The sequence below is a fragment of the Aricia agestis genome, chromosome 10 (assembly GCF_905147365.1).
Source record: "Aricia agestis chromosome 10, ilAriAges1.1, whole genome shotgun sequence".
NCBI lineage: Eukaryota > Metazoa > Arthropoda > Insecta > Lepidoptera > Lycaenidae > Aricia > Aricia agestis.
Genome location: NC_056415.1, coordinates 646988 through 671339, shown reverse-complemented (window position 1 = coordinate 671339; position 24352 = coordinate 646988). Strand labels below are relative to the sequence as shown.

Here is a 24352-nt window from a genome sequence, read left to right as displayed (position 1 = left end):
TATTATACAGTGGTACACTTTCGGGCAGAGATTCCTCTTACAATTGTTCTTCCGTCAAAATTCGCATCATACTGCGCTCTTGGGGTATTTATACACAATTTTTACCCGTCAACCCCCACTCCAAGTGAAGCGAACGTAGCCTTGGGATTGCACGTTGTCAGTGTGGCCAGATTTAAATATTAAAACTACCATCTAATTTAGTCTAAAATAGTTAAGTTACAATAATTTAGTATTCTAAAAACAATAAACTAAGTACTGAATTACGTAAATCATAACATTCGGCCATCCGACAACGTGCAGCGTCCCGATGCACTCTTAAAACAATCATCAATGGTGCAATACATATAACATATTTTTAGTTATCTATACATTTTCACTATAAACTAACCTATTGTTATTTATATCAAATTAAATTTTACATTTAGAAAAACAATTCATTTGTTTTGTTACAAACCGTGTAGAATGATAAAATATAATATAATAATTAATATTACAATATACAAACATTAATAAAACTAATATAACTTATAAGATTTTTGTACAATAATTGCTTTGCAATTATATCAACCAACATTGTTGAAACAATAAAAACAAATGTGGTAATTACAGTATTATAGAAGTACAACTATCTAAAATTTTAGTTACTTATGCTGAATTTGTGAACTACACAAAAGCGCATTAGAATAATTATCTTTGCGATTCATTTAATAGAAATTACATAACTCGAGTGTCAAGAAAATAAAATTATATATCACAAAAAACTTAATAGAAACAAACGGCAATATTAAAAATAAGCTTAAATACTTAATAACATCTCACACAAGAAACAAAACAAAATAAAATCGCTGGTGATATAAACCTCTGGAAGTTTTAACAATTATTGGTCTTCCAATTTTACTTTTAAAGCTACTAGTATGGAACTTCACTTCAGCCGATTCTAATTTTATTTATCATTTGCATCTGTATAGATCTGTGATCATCTGATATTCCCAAAAAAAAAACTAACTGTATAATAAATTATCTATATAGAACTTCAAATAGTAATCATCATATTCCCAGGAAAGTATATACTGAATTACATTTTTAAATATCAAGTAATTTAAAATTTATTTTATGTGGAGATGGGAATATATTTTATACACTTTATTAACTTACAAGACTACCCAAAATTAACAAATTTGTTTAAACCATGACATCTTCATGTTAAGCTTTTCTGCAGTAAAGAGCATACTTATTTATGTAATGCCTTTATCACATTTTTCGAAACAATTGTTATAGTACAGCATTTTATAAACTATGCTTCTTTCTAAAATAAAATCTTGTTCAACATAAACTTATGGTAATCAAAAGGCAAAGGTTCAAGGGCAAATACTAAGATTCACTGCAAAAATATAACTTAACTATTAATAATCATAAAAACACAGACTGCATTGATACATTTTTAAATAATACCAAGAAATTACCGGAATTATTAATGAATAATTTAATTATCATTTTAAATGACTTTCTTCTAATCATCTAAACCAGAGATAGTGTGATACATGCCTAATTTTCTATCGGTTCTCGAATAATTCGGGATTAACTTGGTTATATTTCTAAACATATAGTTTTAAATCTAGATTCCACGAGCTCCAGATCAGGCATAAAACTATAATGTTGTTGTTGAGTCATTTCTATGTTTTTGCTTCGTCTTTAATCTAAATCTCACATGACCCTTAAGTACTTTAGGCCAGTTTAGTAATACTAAGTAGTTTAAATAAGTAACTTGTCAGAAATAATAATAATAATAGTTGTTTGGCCACAAGCCCGCAACTTTGGAACAAACTCTTACAAAGGAGAATAGAAAACTACAATACCAACAATAATAATAATAATTAAGTAAAGGAGTTTTGACCTTAAACTTAAAAGTATTTTTTACTTGTAGAATTGTGATACCTATCGCTATCGTTTTTATTTTGTAACATTAGTAGAATATTAACCATTTAACATGAAGGAAGTCGGTTAAAAATAGATATCGTCCTGATGTGTAGGCAAAATTTTGCCATAACCAAATTTTGAAAAGCGTCCGAGTGTCGAATGAACGTTTAATACAATTCAAATAAAGTATGCTGATTGCCGATCTTCCCCAAGTTGACCTTAACTATTTTCTACATATTCATTAAAAATTTAAAATATAAATGCGTCTAGTTTTACATTTGGGATCATCGATTGTTGTCTACCAAATACTCAATCTAGCGACCACGTGGAACTTTAACTTGAATTAAAAGAAAAACATCCCATTGACAAATCATATTAAATTCTACTTCGATAGCAGCTTTGCTAATTCTATTTCAACGAATAATAACCAAAATACTATACGACAGACTGTTATAAAAAATCTATATTTAATCAAAAGTAAAATACTAATGCAGTAGAATTTGACAATTTTAAAAGTAAAATACTAAAAGTGTGGACCAGAAATATAAGCCAACCCCTTTAAACTTCTCAATATGTACTTATAGTCCGAAGTAGATTTAAGGAAATATAATTAAACGGATCGAATCTTCACTTAGTAATTGTTTACATCAGTAACAGTAGTCTTTTTGTTACCGTATTATTCGTAATAACAATTTGAAGTTTTTTTTTTTAAATAGGTATCTTAAAATTATTGACTAGGTATACGATTTTTATATACCACCGAATAGAAGCGAACAGTTTGTTTTATAAGAACAGAAATACAACATTACAGTGCTTTGATCTATCGATGATAGGAATCTTGTGGTAGCCATTTTTCTGGATATGACAAAAAAACGTTTGATTTTGTAGATCGCAAAACTGATTGCTTTCAATGACACTACCGTTTACGAGGTAAAGCAAAAAGTTCGCTTAAAAATTGTTCATCCAATTGTCTACAAATTACAATATTATGTAAAAATAATAAATATCTAAAACACAAAAATGTTTGAGTAGAGTTACATTATAATTCTTAATCGTTATAGCTTAATAAGTTTAGCTTACCTCAAAGAAGTTTCTTAGTCTCTTTCAGCTTTTGCTTTATATAACTACTAGCTGACCCGGCGAACGTTTTACCGTATAAATTATTTCTAGTATCAATATTTAAAAAGCAGATAAAAACCTATTCTCAGGTCCAACGAATGTACATACAAAATTTCATTAAAATCGGTTGAGGCGCTCTGGAGGAGCTTGCGAGCAAACACCGACACGAGAAAGTTTCACATAATAATTAATAATAATATATTAGATTCACTCACTCCTAACGCTATCAATCACAAAGAAGTGTTATTTGCAGTTGACATAACTTTGGCAATTATAATCGGGGCGAGCGAAGCGAGCCCAATAATAGTACCTAACACCTATATTCTACAATCTTTACATTTTGTGATACATGGAAAAACTGTCACGCCCATTGCTTTGTATGTTTAACATAGTAAGTGCTTTAACATAGTAATTTTTATTTATACCTATGTACCTAGATGCATTATTATCTAGTCTAGTCAAGGAGTGACGATGCGACACGAATATTGACATGGTGAATGTTGAACTTTCAGGATTAATAATATTGGATATTCACTGCAGCGTTTCTTAATTTCTAACAAAAACATTCTGAATACCAATTTTTAGTAGGAGCAAATGCACGAACCATTCTTTCAGGAAATAAATTCAAATTATTTAAGCCCCAGTAAAGACTTGACATCTATTTAAAACGAATTTAAGAACCTTAACATGGTTCAGTAGCCAAGAATGTTAAGAAACACGTGTCGAATTTCAAAAACTATCACCGCTTCGAAAGTTTTGTACGCCTCTAGAAAGGCAGAATGTATAGACACTTTTTTCCATTTCAGTCAACTCCAGTCTAAAATCTCAATTCAATCCATTTCACTCAATTTCACTTAATTGAATTCACTAAATTTCACTTAATCAAATTCAATAAATTTCACTTAATCAAATTCAATAAATTCCATTTAACAATTCAATAAATTCCATTTAACAATTCAATAAATTCCATTTAACAATTCAATAAATTCCATTTAACAATTCAATAAATTCGATTTAACAATTCAATAAATTCCATTTAACAATTCAATAAATTTCATTTAACAATTCAATAAATTTCATTTAACAATTCAATAAATTTCATTTAACAATTCAATAAATTTCATTTAACAATTCAAAAATTTCATTTATTAATTCAAAAATTTCATTTAACAATTCAATAAATTTCATTTAACAATTCAATAAATTTCATTTAATAATTCAATAAATTTCATTTAATAATTCAATAAATTTCATTTAATAATTCAATAAATTTCATTTAATAATTCAATAAATTTCATTTAATAATTCAAAAAAATTCATTTAATAATTCAATAAATTTCATTTAATAATTCAATAAATTTCATTAATAATTCAATAAATTTCATTAATAATTCAATAAATTTCATTAATTCAATAAATTTCATTTAATAATTCAATAAATTTCATTTAATAATTCAATAAATTTCATTTAATAATTCAATAAATTTCATTTAATAATTCAATAAATTTCATTTAATAATTCAATAAATTTCATTTAATAATTCAATAAATTTCATTTAATAATTCAATAAATTTCATTTAATAATTCAATAAATTTCATTTAATAATTCAATAAATTTCATTTAATAATTCAATAAATTTCATTTAATTATTCAATAAATTTCATTTAATTATTCAATAAATTTCATTTAATTATTCAATAAATTTCATTTAATTATTCAATAAATTTCATTTAGTTATTCAATAAATTTCATTTAATAATTCAATAAATTTCATTTAATTATTCAATAAATTTCATTTAATTATTCAATAAATTTCATTTAGTTATTCAATAAATTTCATTTAATAATTCAATAAATTTCATTTAATAATTCAATAAATTTCATTAATAATTCAATAAATTTCATTAAAAATTCAATAAATTTCATTAATAATTCAATAAATTTCATTAATAATTCAATAAATTTCATTAATAATTCAATAAATTTCATTTAATCTAATTCACTAAATTTTGTTTAACCCATCTAAATCCAAATTTCATTCATTCCAATTTTATATTATTTTAATTCAAATTTCATTTTATTCAAATTTCATTTTATTCAAATTTCATTGTATTCAAATTTCATTTTATTCAAATTTCGTTTTATTCAAATTTCGTTTTATTCAAATTTCGTTTTATTCAAATTTCGTTTAATTCAAATTTCGTTTAATTCAAATTTCGTTTAATTCAAATTTCGTTTAATTCATATTTCGTTTAATTCAAATTTCGTTTAATTCAAATTTCGTTTAATTCAAATTTCGTTTCATTCAAATTTCATTTAATTCAAATTTCATTTTATCCAAATTTCATTTCATCCAAATTTCATTTCATCCAAATTTTATTTAATCCAAATTTCATTTAATCCAAATTTCATTTCATCCAAATTTCATTTATTGCAAATTTCATTTTTTCCAAATTTCATTTTTTCCAAATTTCATTTATTCCAAATTTCATTTAATTCAAATTTCACTTAATTATTTCATTTAATCCAAATTTCATTTAATCCAAATTTCATTTAATCCAAATTTCATTTAATCCAAATTTCATTTAATCCAAATTTCATTTAATCCAAATTTCATTTAATCCAAATTTCATTTAATCCAAATTTCATTTAATCCAAATTTCATTTAATCCAAATTTCATTTAATCCAAATTTCATTTAATCAAAATTTCATTTAATCCAAATTTCATTTAATCCAAATTTCATTTAATCCAAATTTCATTTAATCCAAATTTCATTTAATCCAAATTTCATTTAATCCAAATTTCATTTAATCCAAATTTCATTTAATCCAAATTTCATTTAAAACAAAACTTTTAATAGAAACTTTATTACTTTAATCAGTGGTTCACCCACAGTTCTTAATAAGAAAATGATACTGTTGAAATTGGGTTTAAAATTTTCAGTGCACATACCTTTGGGTTTTCTGAATCGTTCATTCTATTAACTTTGATCAGTGGTTCACTCCACAGCGACTTTGATCAGTGGTTCACTCCACAGCGACTTTGATCAGTGGTTCACTCCACAGCGACTTTGATCAGTGGTTCACTCCACAGCAACTTTGATCAGTGGTCCACTCCATAGCAACTTTAATCAATATTGCACTCCATAGCAACTTTAATCAATGGTTCACTCCAGAGCATTCATGAAAACAAAAATGATCTAGTTATTGAATCGACCCCTTGAAATTGACAATAAAAAGGATAAACTGCAATAAACAGATCTCATACTATCATATTAGCATAAACCATTTCTATTTCATAGAATTAGAATGTTAGAAAAGGCATTCCATACAATCGTTAGCGCGAAAATGTATCACTCTCGAAAAGAGTGAGCTCACTCATCTGAGAGCAGTGTGCCTTAGGACGCATTAGTATTTTGATATCGTTGTTCGATTTATCTATATTACTTGTTTGGTTATCTTTCCAAGCAAAATACTTGATCATGTCCAACCATTCAAGTCATTATTAATTATTTCATTTCTTTTATTGAACAAACAATTAGTTAAGTAATTCTATACCAAATATTTACATAATACATCATAGATAATATATATTAGCTAAAATCTTGCACATCACTAAAAAAAATACTAGTTATGAATATTCTTTTTGGCGTTTTGAAATCTTGTAATAAAAAGGATATTTTATCAACTTCCATATTATGTAGGCTCTTTGCTATTCATAAAAATAAAAGTTATATTGGAGTAGTGTAATGCGAATTGTGTATAATTGCAGCTATAAGCAGTCCAAATGTGAACTACATGTGGTGTGCACTGTCGAAGAGTAGCCTCGACCAAGTGACATGTATAATGAATGATGCATGTTAAAATGTAATCTTAACTCACTGTCGAAGAGTTGCCTCAACCAATTGAAATTTATAGTGATGTTAAAATGTAATGTTAAATTCACTGTCGAAGAGTTGCCTCGACCAAGTGAAATGTGTAATGATGCATGTTAAAATGTAATCTTAACTCACTGTCGAAGAGTTGCCTCGACCAAGTGAAATGTGTAATGATGTCAAAATGTTATGTTAAATTCACTGTCGAAGAGTTGCCTCGACCAAGTGAAATGTGTAATGATGCATGTTAAAATGTAATCTTAACTCACTGTCGAAGAGTTGCCTCGACCAAGTGAAATGTGTAATGATGTCAAAATGTTATGTTAAATTCACTGTCGAAGAGTTGCCTCGACCAAGTGAAATGTGTAATGTTAAATTCACTGTCGAAGAGTAGCCTCGACCAAGTGGAAGGTATTATGTGTGTGGTGCGTGATTGTTACGTGTATCGAGTTCTTTCTACTCCGCAACGTATTTTTCAAATACCTCTTGTTGCAAAGTAATAATGACTGAATTAAATAATTTTATATTACTTGTAAAAATCTCAGATACTCTAATACTCAAGTAAATTAAAACATCTCATCTTCATTATAAGATATAACTCTCGAATGCACAAATTAATTTTTCATATAAAAATTTCACATTTGATAATCTAAAATTATCGAAAACAAAATTATTTCATTACAGTAAAAATCATTTCATAATAACTGTCGGCTCAATTTAAATAAACACACTTTACAAAGAAACATCAACTACACAAAAGAAAAATAGATAGGACATACCAATTATACTCACCGCGTACTAATTACTATTGTTAAAGAAGTTTGTTATACGAAGATGCTGCACTTTAAAACGATTTACCTCAATGTACGCAACATCTACATCGACTTTCAGAACACAGCTAATAATATATATTTGTATGGCGATTGCACCTTCATGATACTTTCAGCTGTTAACATACTTTTGAAAAATATTTTAAAAGTACCCTACATTCTTTTCATATTAATTGTATGTGAATATTTCAAATCATTGTATGCTATCATTAGATAACTCTTTTACTACTATTACTTTTCAGATTTCTTATCTGGGAGCATCGTTACACTTATGAGAAATAAAGATATTTAATCCCAGTTAAGAAATTTAATAATAAGTGAATATAAAGTGAGCGTACCTGGATTTTTCTCCCTCTTCTGAGATGATAAGAAACTGCATGATGACTTTCAAATACATTTATTCTACAATATTATACAGTGGTACACTTTCGGGCAGAGATTCCTCTTACAATTGTTCTTCCGTCAAAATTCGCATCATACTGCGCTCTTGGGGTATTTATACACAATTTTTACCCGTCAACCCCCACTCCAAGTGAAGCGAACGTAGCCTTGGGATTGCACGTTGTCAGTGTGGCCAGATTTAAATATTAAAACTACCATCTAATTTAGTCTAAAATAGTTAAGTTACAATAATTTAGTATTCTAAAAACAATAAACTAAGTACTGAATTACGTAAATCATAACACTATCATAATAACGAAGCTTATATTTATACAGCATAATAAGCATGTTTGGTTTGGCAAACGGGTAATTATCTTTTGATTATTAAAATCAGGTGTAGTTATTAAGTTTTGTAATTATAATCAGTTACATAAATAAATAAACGATACATTTTGTTATTCAATTGAGCGACAGGTTTCCAACCCTTCTCCTTAAGAACCTTCGTTAATAAATCAAAATCTTCCACTTTAACAGGAGACGTTATTGTATAGGCAGGTATAGACTGCTGAGAGATGAAGGAATTAATTAATATTTTAATGAATAGGGAATAATACGCAAAAGTCGGAGCAGAGGGCACTACTAGCATATACGGTAAAATAATCCGACTAAAATTCGACATGTTGCACACGTCATATCAGAATATTGACAGAAACGTTGTCAACGTCGAACAAAACTTTTTGTTTACTGTCTGCATCATAAAGTTAATATACCTAGCGGAATAGAGCAACAATCTCGAGCTGTCAAACGTGACCGAAATTGCAGGTTTTCATCTGTGTGAAAAATATGTGTACGCATACACTTACACAAGCATGATTGAACATGAATTCTATGAGATTAAATTGTCAACGTGCCGACTGGACGTCAAAAAAGAGTGCTGCTGTCATGTATCACACGTCTCTTTTTACCACGCAGTGTTACTGATAGTGACATCTCTCTTGCTCAGGCCTTTGTTTCTCTATTCCGCTAGGTACATTAACTTTATGGTCTGCATAGACAGTAAACAAAAAGTTTTGCCGTGCTGCCGCGGCCGTCTAGCGTATTAAAATATTGTAATTATAGGTCTACCAGAATCTGATAGCAAATTTTGACAGCAGATTTTCAAAAATATCCTTGATCGTTGGATAAATTTATTTATTTGCATGTTCCACACACAGAATCAGCACAAATCGATAGGCGTGATAGTTTTTCCGTAAAGTGTGCCACAAAAGTGCTCAGGTTGTATTATATACTAGGGCTCTCTTTGCTCGCCCTAATTATTACAAAGTCGAACGTATGACGTTAGTCCGTCCGTCTATGAATCAATTTCTTCGATGGTTCAATACTATGACCAAATTATCAATGATAACATCTAATGCGTATTTGCGGGGCAGGCGTCTAATCGGCCGAGCCGGGTGGTGGTGTTGACTGAGGCTTAGGGAACGTGCCCTAACTACGTGATTGGTTGCTAGTTTATCCCTCCACTCGACGGCCAATCGTAGCTCTATGACGTTTACCAAATTCTGTAAAAATAGTTATCCTATAAGGCGGTCCCTAGACGATCAATTTTATTGCCCAATATTACGAATTTATATTGAAGATTGTGCTATGATTTAAATAACGTTTGAGCTAGTTTAATTTTTATTGCACCATATTTTTAATTGCATCGTTTAGAGTTGCTATTCAGCAATATTTAGCTCCGAGCGAATGAACATAAATATATAGCACGAAAAAAAATTTGTATTAATTGTATTATTGTGAAATTTTATTGATCGTTTGGATTGAAAATTTTAACACTATGAATGTAGAGGAATCCTTTCTATATCGCTTTCTGTAGATATTGTAAGCTTTACATCTCAGGAAAAAAAGCTTCCCGCTCTCCTAAAAGTGATATAGTTTGGGTGCGTTCTCTTAAAAGATTTCAGGAGATTAGTTTACCCTCGTGCTCGCAAGAATCTCATAAATAACGATATTACAAATTGTTGGCATGGAGATTGCTTTTACAGTTTTTTTTTTATTACGGTTACAACACATCGATAGAAATCAAACTCTTTCTGATATTATATTGTGCGACTTTATATTAGTCATAGGCACCAGTCAGATATTATGTATCTGTATATTGCATCCTAAAAATCGTATTGTATCCTAAAATTCATATGTTTAATGTAACCAATATTTACTACTGCTTTTTAGTTTTTAAACATAACCTAAGAATTACAGTTTATTAATTTAATATAATATCGGTACTATCACGTGACTCTGCTAAACATATTATTATAAAATAATATATACCTACTATAAACTTAAAGGAAGGCTTGATACTATCTCAATTATTCTCATAGTATCGATCTATTATGTTCAAGTCGTAAGGGAATAGTATATTGGACGGGGATTTAATTTTAATCATCCAATTAGGTTCTAATTAATTCCTGGGGGCACACAAAACCTAGCGTACACTTGAGCACTAAGATACTTCAGGGCCTAAGGCAGAAAACATTAGACATTATGACAATATAGATTCTAATTTATAAAGGGACAAGATATTTGCTCAACAGACAAGGCGGCATAAAAAGGCAGCCCTCAAGTTTTTGACCATAATAATAATAATTATTGTATTAAGAGCCTGTTTCACCACTACCTGATAAAGTGCCAAATAGGCTATTCACAACTTTTTTGACAAATTCTCCATACTCGATCTGTCAAGTTAATTGGTGGATAGCCTATTTGTCACTTATCAGGAAGTGGTGAAACAGTCCCTTAATGTTGCATGTTAAGATGTTAGATTTTTCAAAATGTTAGATTATTATCTTCAAAATTCAAATATACAATAATCAAAGTGAAAATTGTATTCGTAAAATGCATACGAAATAATATCTAAACCGATTTTCGTAAAAAAAAGTCCACAAGAGGATTAAACTGTAGGAATGACGTCAGGGATTCTAATTTATAAGGATACCTTTATTTTCGCTAAATTTAAGGCTCTTACAGGATATTCTTTTAGGCGAGCAATGCAGTATAGTGAGGGAGCCCAAGAACATTTCTTTTGTGATTACTAACAGTCAACCAAGGTTTGTTGATTACAGAATCCTAAAACGGAAACCTAACCAGCTGATTTTTTGTATATTGGTAGGTTAGGTTAGGTTAGGTTAGTTTAGGACCATCAAGTCAAAGTATGAAATCCTTTCTATCTCCGTTAACTAGGTACTTTCGAGATTTTTCGAAAATAAAAATGTTGTTCGTCTTAACAAAATGTATCCAGCTACTCACAAAAAATCACAAAAAAAATTGTTCTAGGGCTCCCGTACTAGCTTTATTATGAAAATATATCACATAGAGCATAGATAATAATCTCTGTTATTTATAACATTAGAATCTATTGTTTTGTGTGTCGCTTAGTTCGTACGCACCCTATATTGGTCTATCTCAATTAAATATAATTTATTCATTTTGATCTTCGTAAAGTGTTTGTTAGGGCTCAAATATCTATTATAGGCAAGAAGATGATAATGTATATTTTGTAATTAATGTGCCTTGTTTTTGTTAAGTATGCAGTACCTGTATTTACCACTTTTACCGGTGCGAGCAATAAACCAAGGTAAAAATATTATATATTTCAACCGTTAGCAAATATTTTGCTATTTTAAAAAAATAATAATCAAAAATGCATTACAGGCCCTTGGTAGATAATTATAGAACGATCAAAAACTACTAGATACTACAAAATAGGGTTCTACTTAGCCAGTACTTTGATTTGTTTGCTTTGTTTTTCCTATACAAAATGTTTCTTGGGTTTAAAATTTCATACTATCTTTCGCCACCTGTTGAAATAAATGGTAAACACTGAGTATGTTAGAAACGTATTTTTAATTATGAACAAAAAATAAAGATGGCGTTGAAGCCACGGTAACAGAAAAGCAGAAATGGTTCATACAGCTAATACGGCAAGGGAATAAAAAAGGTAAATTTCTAAGTTTAGGTGAAACTGTTGCCCTCCCAGCTATCAGTGAATGCCCATAGATAGCGATTGAAGCAATGTTATAGAACACGAAGCTAAAACAAAGATAGAACGAGTTTTTAAGAGACTGTTGCCTTGTCAGCTATCGGAAAAGCCTCACAGATGGCACTTTTAACTATTCCGAAGTAAAGTAGAAATGCTTTTATAGATGGCGTAGTAATTCAGTCTTGTGTTGTAAAGTTAGCTCTTCAAAGTTAAAAGTTTTATTTTTCAGATGTTTTTTTTTCTTTTATTTAATTTATAGATAACTAGATGACGCCCGCAACTCCGTTGCGCCAAAATTCGTTTATCGCGCGGGAACCGTACATTTTTTCGGGATGAAAAGTATTATATTTCTCGGGACCTGAAGTATCTCCATACCAAATTTCAGCAAAAAAAAAACAGCGGAATTCCTTAGGCAGTGTAAGCAGTTTGGGTGTGAAGAGTTAACAGACCGACAGACAGACAGACACTTTCATATTTATAATATATATTTCGCATTTATAGTATGGATGTTTAAACTTTCCTATAGTATTTAAGTTATAGAAAAACCGGCCAAGTGCGAGTTGGACTCGCCCATGAAGGGTTCCGCAGTAGCAATAAGGTTTATTTTTATGAAATTAAAAGGGTTTTGATTTATTTTTGTTTCAGTTGATTTAATGAAAGTTTATTCAGGGCCTGTTTCACCACTTCCTGATAAGGAAGTGGTGATATATAAGGATAGGCTTATATGACAGATTCTCCATACTCTATCTGTCAAGTTAAGTGGTAGATAGCCTTATCAGGAAGTGGTGAAACAGATATATAAGGATAGGCTTATATGACAGATTCTCCATACTCTATCTGTCAAGTTAAGTGGTAGATAGCCTTATCAGGAAGTGGTGAAACAGATATATAAGGATAGGCTTATATGACAGATTCTCCATACTCTATCTGTCAAGTTAAGTGGTGGATAGCCTTATCAGGAAGTGGTGAAACAGATATATAAGGATAGGCTTATATGACAGATTCTCCATACTCTATCTGTCAAGTTAAGTGGTGGATAGCCTTATCAGGAAGTGGTGAAACAGATATATAAGGATAGGCTTATATGACAGATTCTCCATACTCTATCTGTCAAGTTAAGTGGTAGATAGCCTTATCAGGAAGTGGTGAAACAGATATATAAGGATAGGCTTATATGACAGATTCTCCATACTCTATCTGTCAAGTTAAGTGGTAGATAGCCTTATCAGGAAGTGGTGAAACAGATATATAAGGATAGGCTTATATGACAGATTCTCCATACTCTATCTGTCAAGTTAAGTGGTGGATAGCCTTATCAGGAAGTGGTGAAACAGATATATAAGGATAGGCTTATATGACAGATTCTCCATACTCTATCTGTCAAGTTAAGTGGTGGATAGCCTTATCAGGAAGTGGTGAAACAGATATATAAGGATAGGCTTATATGACAGATTCTCCATACTCTATCTGTCAAGTTAAGTGGTGGATAGCCTTATCAGGAAGTGGTGAAACAGGCCCTTAAGGTTTATCATTTATGACATGTAAAAAAAAAACTACTTGATAGATTTCGTTCAAACCAATTTTCGTTGGTAGTTTTTATAGTAATGTACAACATATATTTTTTTTAGACTTATCATGCCCCTACTTTAGAAGTTAGAGGGGGGGGGGGGCACACATTTTACCACTTTGGAAGAGTCTCTCTCGCAAACTATTCAGGTTAGAAAAAAATTATATCAAAAACCTCACTATGATTTTTCAAGACCTATCCATAGATACCCCACACGCATAGCTTAGATGAAAATGATGATGCTTTTTTTTGTTTCAGTTGTACCTATGGGGACCCCTAAAATTTTTAATATTTTTTCCATTTTTGTATCAAAATCTTAATGCGGTTAACAGATTACATCTACTTACCAAGTTTCAATAGTATAACTCTTATAGTTTCGGAGAAAAGTGGCTGTGACATACGGACGGACAGACAGACAGACATGACAAATCTATAAGGGTTCCGTTTTTTGCCATTTGGCTACGGAACCCTAAAAAAATAAATTTTATAAACTGATAATGTAAAAAATTAACCGTCAGCTACTTTTCAGATCGATATTCCTGGCACAAACTCTCGCTAAAATCATCAAAGATAAATCGGGATGTTACAGAAATCACTAAACTTTGCCAAAGTAATACTTTACATACGGACGTTGTTGGAATAATAATTATACGAGTCAAATAAATGGCAAAGTCGAGCGATTTCAATATGGCGAGAGTGATACTGTAGGAAGGGCAGGCCACGTTTCGCATTAAAATGACCCCGACTGTGCTCTACAGCTGGGTCTGCCGGAACTTGGCCCTCAATATCAATTGTCAATCTACCATCACTCGTCAGCAACACAAGATAAATACACGACAGTCAGGCAGAGGGAGGTAATAGGTTCACTGGGTCATCTGGTATAATATAGTAGTATTATATACTTCAAACCTGTTTTCAAAATATGCCTAAAATTCAACCATTAATTGTTTACACAATCACACTTTTGAATACAGTTTTTCTTAAGAGCCCATCCTTACTTCGAAATCATTAGTCGCGCGTGACCCGATTGCTCGATTTTCGTTATTTTTTGTCCTGGTATCAACTTCCAGTTAATTAGTGTCCTTAATGCAAAAGTATCTTGTTAATCAAATGAATATAAAATTTTTGGCAAAGAGTATTTTTTAAGTTTTAAGGTTTTTGAAATTTATAAAGTTTAGAAGGGATCAAAAAGTGGTTTAGTATACTAAATTTCACCTACCATTATCCATATTCGGGCGCAGCGCAGCGCAAAATGCGCTATAGCACACTATAATTGCCGGGTCGGGTCGCATCGCAATGACGGATTTTAACGCTCACTGTGCCGGGGCGTGTCGGGGCGGGTCGGCGCGCAACGCATTGACGGATTTTGAGCCGAGGCTTGCCGGGCCGCATCGCATCACATCCGCGCGCCGCTTGCTATAGCACACTGTTGCCGGGGCGCAGCGGGTCTTGCCGGGGCGCAGCGGTTTTGTTGGGCCGTGTCGCATTAACGGAAATCCGCCGAGCAAAAATCCGCGCCGATGCACCCCGACACAGTGTGCGATACGCGCATTCGCTTCCATACAAATTGTATGGAGGCGGATTTTTGCGATGCGCCCGGCACGCTGAGCCCGGGGCTCAGCGTGCCGGGCGCATCGCACGGCCCGTCTCAGTGTGCTCACTCCTTAAAGCCGCAAAAACATTCTTGTACCCGGTACCGCCGTATTCATAGCTATAGCCATCTGTGTTCGTCGCATTTAAGAGGATACACCAGGGGCTAGAGAAATGAAAAAAAAGTACGTGTAATATCTATAGCTGTCTCCCTTACCTCAAGCCTATACCGCAGAACGCGATAGAGACAACTGCAGAAAATCCAGAAAATCAACGATTCGTTATCCCCTGATTCCTTCTCCAAAACTTAACCGATTTAAGTACTTTTTTCATTAAAGATTAAAAAAAGGCTTGAGCTGTGTTCCTATGTTTTGCTTTTTTTTGTATAATCTAGCCAAATCTGTTTTCTGGACGTTTGAACACAGCGGAAAATCTGGCCTTTTTTTTGGGTTTTTGAACGTTCATAATTTTCTTATTAATAAATTATATTATTTAATAATTAAATTATGAAAAAAAAAAGAAAACATAGGGACATTGTATTAGTGGCCGTAGATATTCAGGAAAAAAATTATAACTCTACTAGCATTATCCAGGGAGGAAACAGGGGACAACGTTTGTATGGAAAAAAGGGTGGTGTGGACTCCTCTTAACATTTTATAGCTCACACCTGAAGCGGTATCGCCTGTAAACAAAATATAATAAGCCGTAAAACTGAATAATAAAATGGTAATAAAGTGTATTTTATGCGATGACAATAAAGGTTTGCGCCTATTCCGATATGCAAAGGAAAGATTCGATTCAAAATGTAAATGTTTTTAATATCGCCCTTTTATTTACTGGGACGTTATAATACCAGGGACAATTTTGAAACCGCAAAAATAAACTTAAAAAGTAACTTGTTTTTAAAAGCAGAAACAAACAAAGGGCGACATTCCAGGAGTGCCGGCATGAGTGAAGAAACAGCGGCACTACTGAAATACAGGTTTACTACGCGGTTCGCTACGCAGTAAAAAAGAGTGCGATCACGTCGTCGCCGGCGGCGCGGTGTTTAATGGTCGATTTACACGGGTGACTTACGGGTCGATTTTAGTCACCCGGCAAGTCACCAGTCGAATCGCCTGTCCAAGTCGAATCGCCACCCCATTTACACGGGTGACTAACGGGTCGATTTTAGTCACCCGGCAAGTCACCAGTCGAATCGCCTGTCCAAGTCAAATCGCAACCCCATTTACACGGGTGACTAACGGGTCGATTTTAGTCACCCGGCAAGTCACCAGTCGACGGTAGTATTCGCAGCAAGCGATCGCTTACGACTGAGCGTTTGCACGGTCGATTTTAGTCACTGGCCGCATGACTTTGGGGCTTGCGACTTAAGCTGCATGCGGCGTAGTCGAATTGCCATTTAGACGGTCGATTTTCGCCGTGCGGCGTAAATCGTGCGGCTTTAGTCACCCGTGTAAATCGGCCATAAGTGTCTAAACACACCAAGCCGAAGTTCCGCGGCGGAAGTTTAGCATGTTTCCGCCTGCAATGTATTTTAAATTACTGATGACACACCATGCCGAAATTCCGTCGCGTTATGTTGTATGCGTTTGACATTGCTGACGTAATCATGCCGAACTTCCGCCGCGGAACTTTGGCATGGTGTGTTTAGACACTAAGGAGTTAGCTATTTTAGAAATGCAACCTAGCAAGCATTCAAGAATTACTCATGGATTTGCCATACTCGTAGATACTAACAGTTGTCCAGTTTGAGGTGAATCTACAGCCACGCCACAATCCTATATCGCGCTATTGATGTTTTCTAAGTTTCTAAGATAAAATCAATGTAGTGGTCTTCGACGTGTCTTGACTCCTGAGTCCTGACATATACCCACAAAAACTCGTGCTTTTGCATCCACTCTAGTTGGTTTGTACAGTATTGTCCGAGCAAAGTAAGCACTCTTTAAATACTGTCAGTAGTTCCTGGGACATGATAATATTTAAATGTATGGAAGCCCGAGCACATACGGCATTCTCGCTACATAGCCTACCTAGTCCAGAAGATTGAAAAGATTAATACGTCTATGACCAACCACATGCGGGTTTTCTCACGATGCGAGTTCCTTCACCGTACGAGCATCCATATTATGTACTTCACATCTGAAAATGACTCATTGGTACACGCCTCTAGCTGGGATCAAACCTGCACCCTCTCGAGTGCGAACCAATTAATGTCTATCCACTAGGCCAGGGACGCTTTTTAGGGTTCCGTAGTTATATCCACAAGTTGCCCACATAATCTCAGAATAAAATCGTCATCAAAAATCACACCTTATCAGGAGCGAAATATCACGGCCCGTAAAAGTATCAGAATAAAGCCACTTACAAAAGATTCAAGACGATTTTAACGGCCCTTATCGCGAGAGGAATCGTAAACATCGACGTAAATTTACGTTATTGAGAATATAACCCGCGAGAAGATTCCGAATTCACCCCACATTTCCCATTCTTTCCGGTATTTACCCCACATCATCCCATTCTTTCCCGTATTTACCCCACATCATCCCATTCTTTCCCGTATTTAGCCCACTTTTCGATGGGGTATAGAACAATGCGTTTTTATTGTGTAAGGTAAGTGACTATTAGGTGCTTACGGTTTCTGGAAAGGGTTTCAGAATTTCATATTATCTTGTTTATTTTGAAGCTCATCCGTTATCACCAGCTTCCTTCAAATTCACGTCCGTGGTCCAGTGGTCTATCCACTTTAAATTTTAATTCTACCCGCGCAGTGCATGTTCGATCCTAAGTGGTGGTACGTACGAAATACCAATGGACTATTTAACCTTACCCTGGAAGCTTTTATTACGTGTCTACCTCATTCATTAAAATTATATCAGTAGTTTATGCAATACAATACAATACAAAAATCTACTCTTTTTAAGTTTTTTTTTTAATGAAAGAAGGGGGCAAACGAGCAAACGGGTCACCTGATGGAAAGCAACTTCCGTCGCCCATGGACACTCGCAGCATCAGAAGAGCTGCAGGTGCGTTGCCGGCCTTTTAAGAGGGAATAGGGTAATAGGGGAGGGTAGGGATGGGAAGGGAAGGGAATAGGGGAGGATAGGGAAGGGAATTGGGCCTCCGGTAAAAGTTGGTTTAACTTCGCTGTAGTCGCGTACAAACATTTTTACCTGCGTTTATACTTTACATAAGCGAGAGCACACTCATATAACCGGGTCAGCGCTGCTCTCCAGACCATTCACAGTTATTTTGCCTAACAGCGTACTTTATTTTAACGCCATAGAGGTCTTTTTAAAAATCCAAATTATATATAAATTATACACACGTGCTCGCCACAGACTCAACATGTCGTAATACGTCAAAGGTGTGCTAATTTTCTAAGTTTCCGTCTAAGTTGTCGTCTAAGTCCACTTGGAAAACTTTCTGTAGCCTTAAAATAATGCAGGCATTTTTCAGTATTTAAAAAAATTGCCAGGTAATAAATAAAAATACCACAATAACTTTGTCTATTATAGTTTGTTGCATTTTTGTCTTAAGCTGCATAAACCTTGTTTAATCATGATTCATGACAAAACATTACTTCGAAAACTATTTGTAGATAGGTAATACGATTTGTTGAAATTACGTACCAAGCTGTACGTAATTTCAACAAATAGTGTTACCTATCTACAAATAGTTTTCGAAGTAATGTTTTGTTTGTGAATGCAAAAAGAGTTTTAATACAGGCAAATGGCAACCGTTCTTTATGCTTAAACGCACTTTTTACTAACAAAGGTAGGTAGTGATGTCTAAGTACTGTAATGCTAAGTACTCACATACGGTTCTGCTCGATAGTTTTACTCCGAATTAAAGGAAATGACAAATTTTGCTAAGTACTCACATGCGGTTTTACTCTATAGTTTTACTCCAAATCGAGTAATAATTACTGTGTGGACCGCAAAACTGACAGCTCGAAGGCTCGCATCGAGCCGGCTTGATGGAATTAAATATATTGATTTAGAATAAAACTATCGAGCAATGCTGAATGTGTGGACGAAAGCCCGAGCCGCGGATTTTGCTCGATCGAGCAAAACCGTATGTTACTTAGCATATGACATATTTATTTCCATCGAGCCGGCTCGAAGCGAGCCTTCGAGCTATCAGTTTTGCGGTCCACACGGTGGTTATTGCTCGATTTGGAGTAAAACTAACAAAAAAAACCGTATGTGAGTACTTAGCATAATGTTGCCATGAATAAAAACTTTTAGTTCCAGCTGTCACCGCGTAATTTTTTTTTGCTAAGATGTAGAAGCCAATACATACAAACTTTATTGGCTTCTACGGCTTCCTTCTGTCAGAAATATTACGTAATTACTAAAGTGTTGTTAACAATTAAGACTTTCAGTACCCATTTAGAAGCGAACACAGCAAACGGGAAATCAACTTTCAAACCGATTAGCTAATGAAAGCCTTTTTTGATTGAGGCTTGAATAGCTACAGGTGAATACAAGCTAACAAGTCGGATAAACACTATTCATAAAACCAATTTCCATCGTTACCCCAGCGCCATCGATAGAATAGAGTATAGAGCAGGAGCTCTCATATATTTAACAGTTCAAATATGACTCTCGTTACAAAAATATGAACCATCGAAGAATTGGTTTCGTAAACAGACGTTCAAAGTCTTTAGGTCGGGTTATGTCAATTTAATGTTATGGTCAGTCGACTCAGGTTTGACATAACGCAACAAAATTACGTAGGCCTGCCGTCTGCCTATGAATCAACTTCTCTGATAGCACAACGATAATCGTATGACCGACCCGACTGCCATAACGAACTGAAAGTTCGGGAGTTCCAAAGCTAGATGTTCATATCGTCGTACCTTTTAAAGCTGTTGCATAGCTTTATCGTGGCCTTTGTGCGCGGCGATCGAATAAAGAATTTCTTGATTCGATCAATCAAATCATGCATCTAAATGCATGCGAATTATAATTGCGTAAGTTGATAAAAATGCTATGCTTTACCGCTTCAGTCCCGAGCGCCACATGTATTTTTGACTCATTTACTCTTCCATAGTATTTATTATTCGTGTTCCACCGCTAATATGACAGTTGAAGGCTTTGACGAAGTTTCGTTCAACTTAAATGAGTTGCCGAGTCTTTTGATAGCGTTTTATTTACGATTCAAACGACGCGAACACTTTTTAAACGGACCGTTTTAAATTGAGAAATTTTGCTACGAAAATTTGTTATGCAAGTTAGAAAATAATTTTAACTGTTACAGAATAGCACGAACTATTTTATGTAGGTACGAAATCATGCATTAAATAACATACAACAACATACAATCAGACCTAAAGCCTTAGGTCTGCTTGTATGTTAAGATATTATTAAATGCACATCAGAATAATTTTTCAGCACATTACCTTAACTCATGCATACCAGAAAAACTAATATGCTGATCAAAAAAAACAATTGATTAACTGAACATGTCCTTCAAAAAAAACTTAAACATCATACAAAACGAGACGACCTTTATAACCGAATTCACACCAAAAATATGGTTCATACATTAAATATATTATTTGTAAAACTAAAAATTAAATTGTTTATCAAAAATACTAACTTGCACTCTAAATTGCACAATCTTACAACGGAATTTCTAAAAACGATATCGAAAGGTGGTGCAGGTGCATAATTGAAGCCAGTTGTTTTTTTCTTTTTTTTTCTTTAGTAGCTTGTCAACCCCTAGAGTGCAATTCCTAAACCGGAGGCTTAATTATTTTGCAATATATCGGTAAGGAACCCTTTATGCGCGAATCCGACTCGCTCTTTGCCGATTGTTTATTATTATTGTTTATAAACTGAGTTACCATTCACTGTGCCAAAGTTTAGTCCATGTTAAATTAGCACTTGATGATTTTTATGTGTTCTTAATTATATGAACATAACAGATTAAATTGGGTTTTATTTAGAATAAATGATGTTCCTAAAAGTAATTTAGGTGATGGTTTTCCTTTAAAAAGTTGTAGTATGTTTGTTGAACTAAGGAATTGTTAGATACTATTTTAATAATAGTTATTCGTTTAGTAAAACAGTTTCGCAAATAACTTTAAAAAGTATGCTGAATTCGCATTATTTAGGGTGCATAATTAGTGTGCAAGTCAGTATTTTTGGTGAAACTTTCAAATATTTTGATCGAGAAAAGGGAATATACAGATATTGATTCAAATACATGCCATAAATAAGGTATGAAAACCTACAACTTACCAAATAAAATAAGTGAGTTTTGTATCCTAATATTATAAATTTTAAATCTTAGTTCATTAAACATTATATAATTATTAGAATAAACGTTAATTTTATCCTTAGGAAACTAGAACACCACTTCGCTTAAGAAAAGACTTTAATTAAAATCCAGTTTAGCTCTTTAATAAGTCGTTTATTTTTAACGAACACGTAATTTTCTTTTATTATTTCAACAGGGGTAGAGTAATTACATTCTTTATTAATTTTTTTATTGGTCCGTACATAATCCCTAGGCAGCCTTTTATGACCTAAAAGCGTTAATATTAATTAAATATATTCCGTTTCCAGCGGTTGTTTTGCATTAGCACCGTATGGTTTGAAATATGATTTATTTTCTCAGATTTTATGATTACTCGTTGAGCGCGTTTTATGATTCTTCTTTTCCGTTCCCGATTCTGGTAACTGCAAATTGCAGTTTTTCAATTTACTTGAAATAAAATTTTAAATATTACAAAAGCAGTAAAATTTTGTACTAGAGGTATAACGAGGAAATAGAATTACATATTTTAACAAAATAATACTGAAACGAAAATCAAGTTATATTTACTAAATAGTCCTCTTTTCATATTGGCTAAAATGTTCATATTTCTCTACCCTACCTCATTCATAATAATTGAACGTGTTTTCTTAAAAAAATATTATTTGTTATATTTTTTATAAGTACTCGAAAAATTGGAGTAACTATGGTTTGTCCAAAAAAGGAGGAGGTCCTTGTTTGGCTGTGTTTTTTGTCCAATTCAAATGGGGGTTGGTACAGTTTTTAAAATGATGTAGGTCACTCAGTTTTGCTATGGTAGCTAGTAAATAGCATGAAAGATCAAAGAAACAAGAATGGTGTTTGCTAAGATGTGTGCAATTCAAAAGCAACCCTTGTCGCTTTGACTCACCTTGACTTAACCCCGACTTAGAGGGGATTCCCTCTCGAGTTGCAAGAGCATAACTATTAATCTCTTAGATAACAACCTTCACGTGATCAGATATAACTGATATCATTACCAGTAACATATTAATTCTGAAGAAACATTCTTCAAGAAAATCTCACCAAATTGATAGATTTTTTTTAATGAAATAAGGGGGCAAACGAGCAAACGGGTCACCTGAAGGAAAGCAACTTCTGTCGCCCATGAACACTCGCAGCATCAGAAGAGCTGCAGGTGCGTTGCCGGCCTTTTTAGAGGCAATAGGGTAATAAGGGAGGGTAGGGATGGGAAGGGAAGGGAATAGGGGAGGATAGGGAAGGGAATAGGGTAGAGGATTGGGCCTCCGGTAAACTCACCCATTCAGCGAAACACATCGCAAGCGCTGTTTCACGCCGGGTTTCTGTGAGAACGTGGTATTTCTCCGGTCGAGCCGGCCCATTCATGCCAAAGCATGGCTCTTCCACGTCGAGAAAATTAATATTAATATTTCTGCAATGTTTTCATGCTAGAGGCCGCACCAGAATAGACAGCTGTAAACAGAAAGCTTTGTTCGACGTTTGACAACGTTTCTTACATATCTGTTCTGATATGACGTGTGCAACATGTGGGATTTTGGTGTGTAATATTCCCCATAAGTCAAAAAAAAAAAAAAAAAAAAACTGCTTTATTTCTGAGTAGATTTTAAGAAAATACTTTCAGAATGTTGATACTACGGTGCCTACCACCGGTTCGGGAACTACCACGGCGAGAAGAACCGGCGTAAGAAACTCCGACGTAAGTCTAACGCAAAACGAATTATTCAGACTACATTTTTCACTTTCACATCATAATGCATGATATAAGATCCCACCACTGGACGACATTGAGTGAGCTGGTTATTTGATGAAAAGTCGAGGTATATATTATTATAATATTCAATTTAACATCCTAAGGCTTGCAGACATTGCAAACGTTAACTAAAAAACTTCAGTCCTTTTTTATCATATTTTACTAAAAAATAATAATATATTGTATAATAATATGTATCTATGTATGTATTTTCGTAATGAATTAAGAGGATGCACCAGGGGCTAGAGAAATGAAAAAAAAGTACGTATAATATCTATAGCTGTCTCCCTTACCTCAAGCCTATACCAGACTATTGTTGTTTGTGTTTTGGCACATGCGATTAAAATTGTCAGAATCCAATTTTGAAATCTTTATTTTAAATATTTAAGAATAAATTATATCAGCCAGCGCGAAGCACATTCCATTCATAATCCTAGTGAAACCCGACGAATTTGACAGAAATTGAAACCTGTCCGTTTCTTTGCAGTCGAACTACTGGTAGTTATGTCTATTGTGCCTATACCGCAGAACGCGATAGAGACAACTGCAGGAAATCAACGATTCGTTGATGATTCCTTCTCCAAAACTTAACCGATTTAAGTACTTTTTTCATTAAAGGTTAAAAAGAAAGGCTTGGGCTGTGTTCCTATGTTTTATTTTTTTTTGTAAAATCTAGCCAAATTTGTTTTCTGGATGTTTAAATACAGCGGAAAATCTGGCCATTTTTTTTTGGGTTTTTGAACGTTCATATCTTATTTAATAACTAAATTACGAAAAAAAAGAAAACATAGGGACATAGACAATAGACATAGACATTTTTTTTTCCTGAATATATAGTGGCCATATATATTCAGGAAAAAAAATATAACTCTACTAGCATTATCCAGGGAGGAAACAGGAGGTGCGGTGCGAATTTCAACCACAGCTTTACCGATTTAATAACATTAATATTTTGCTTATTTTTGCGCATTTCACTTAGTTTTGTTACACCCTGTA

The 24352-nt window shown here is 33.3% G+C and overlaps 1 long non-coding RNA gene across 1 annotated transcript; it reads left to right on the top strand.

Annotated features, from left to right (window-relative positions):
* The first annotated feature begins 951 nt into the window (after positions 1-951).
* LOC121731316 lies at positions 952-17287 on the top strand. Its single transcript, XR_006036208.1, has 3 exons — positions 952-962; positions 11307-11310; positions 17225-17287. It is a non-coding gene; the product is annotated as an uncharacterized LOC121731316 (long non-coding RNA).
* The last annotated feature ends 7065 nt before the right edge of the window (positions 17288-24352 follow it).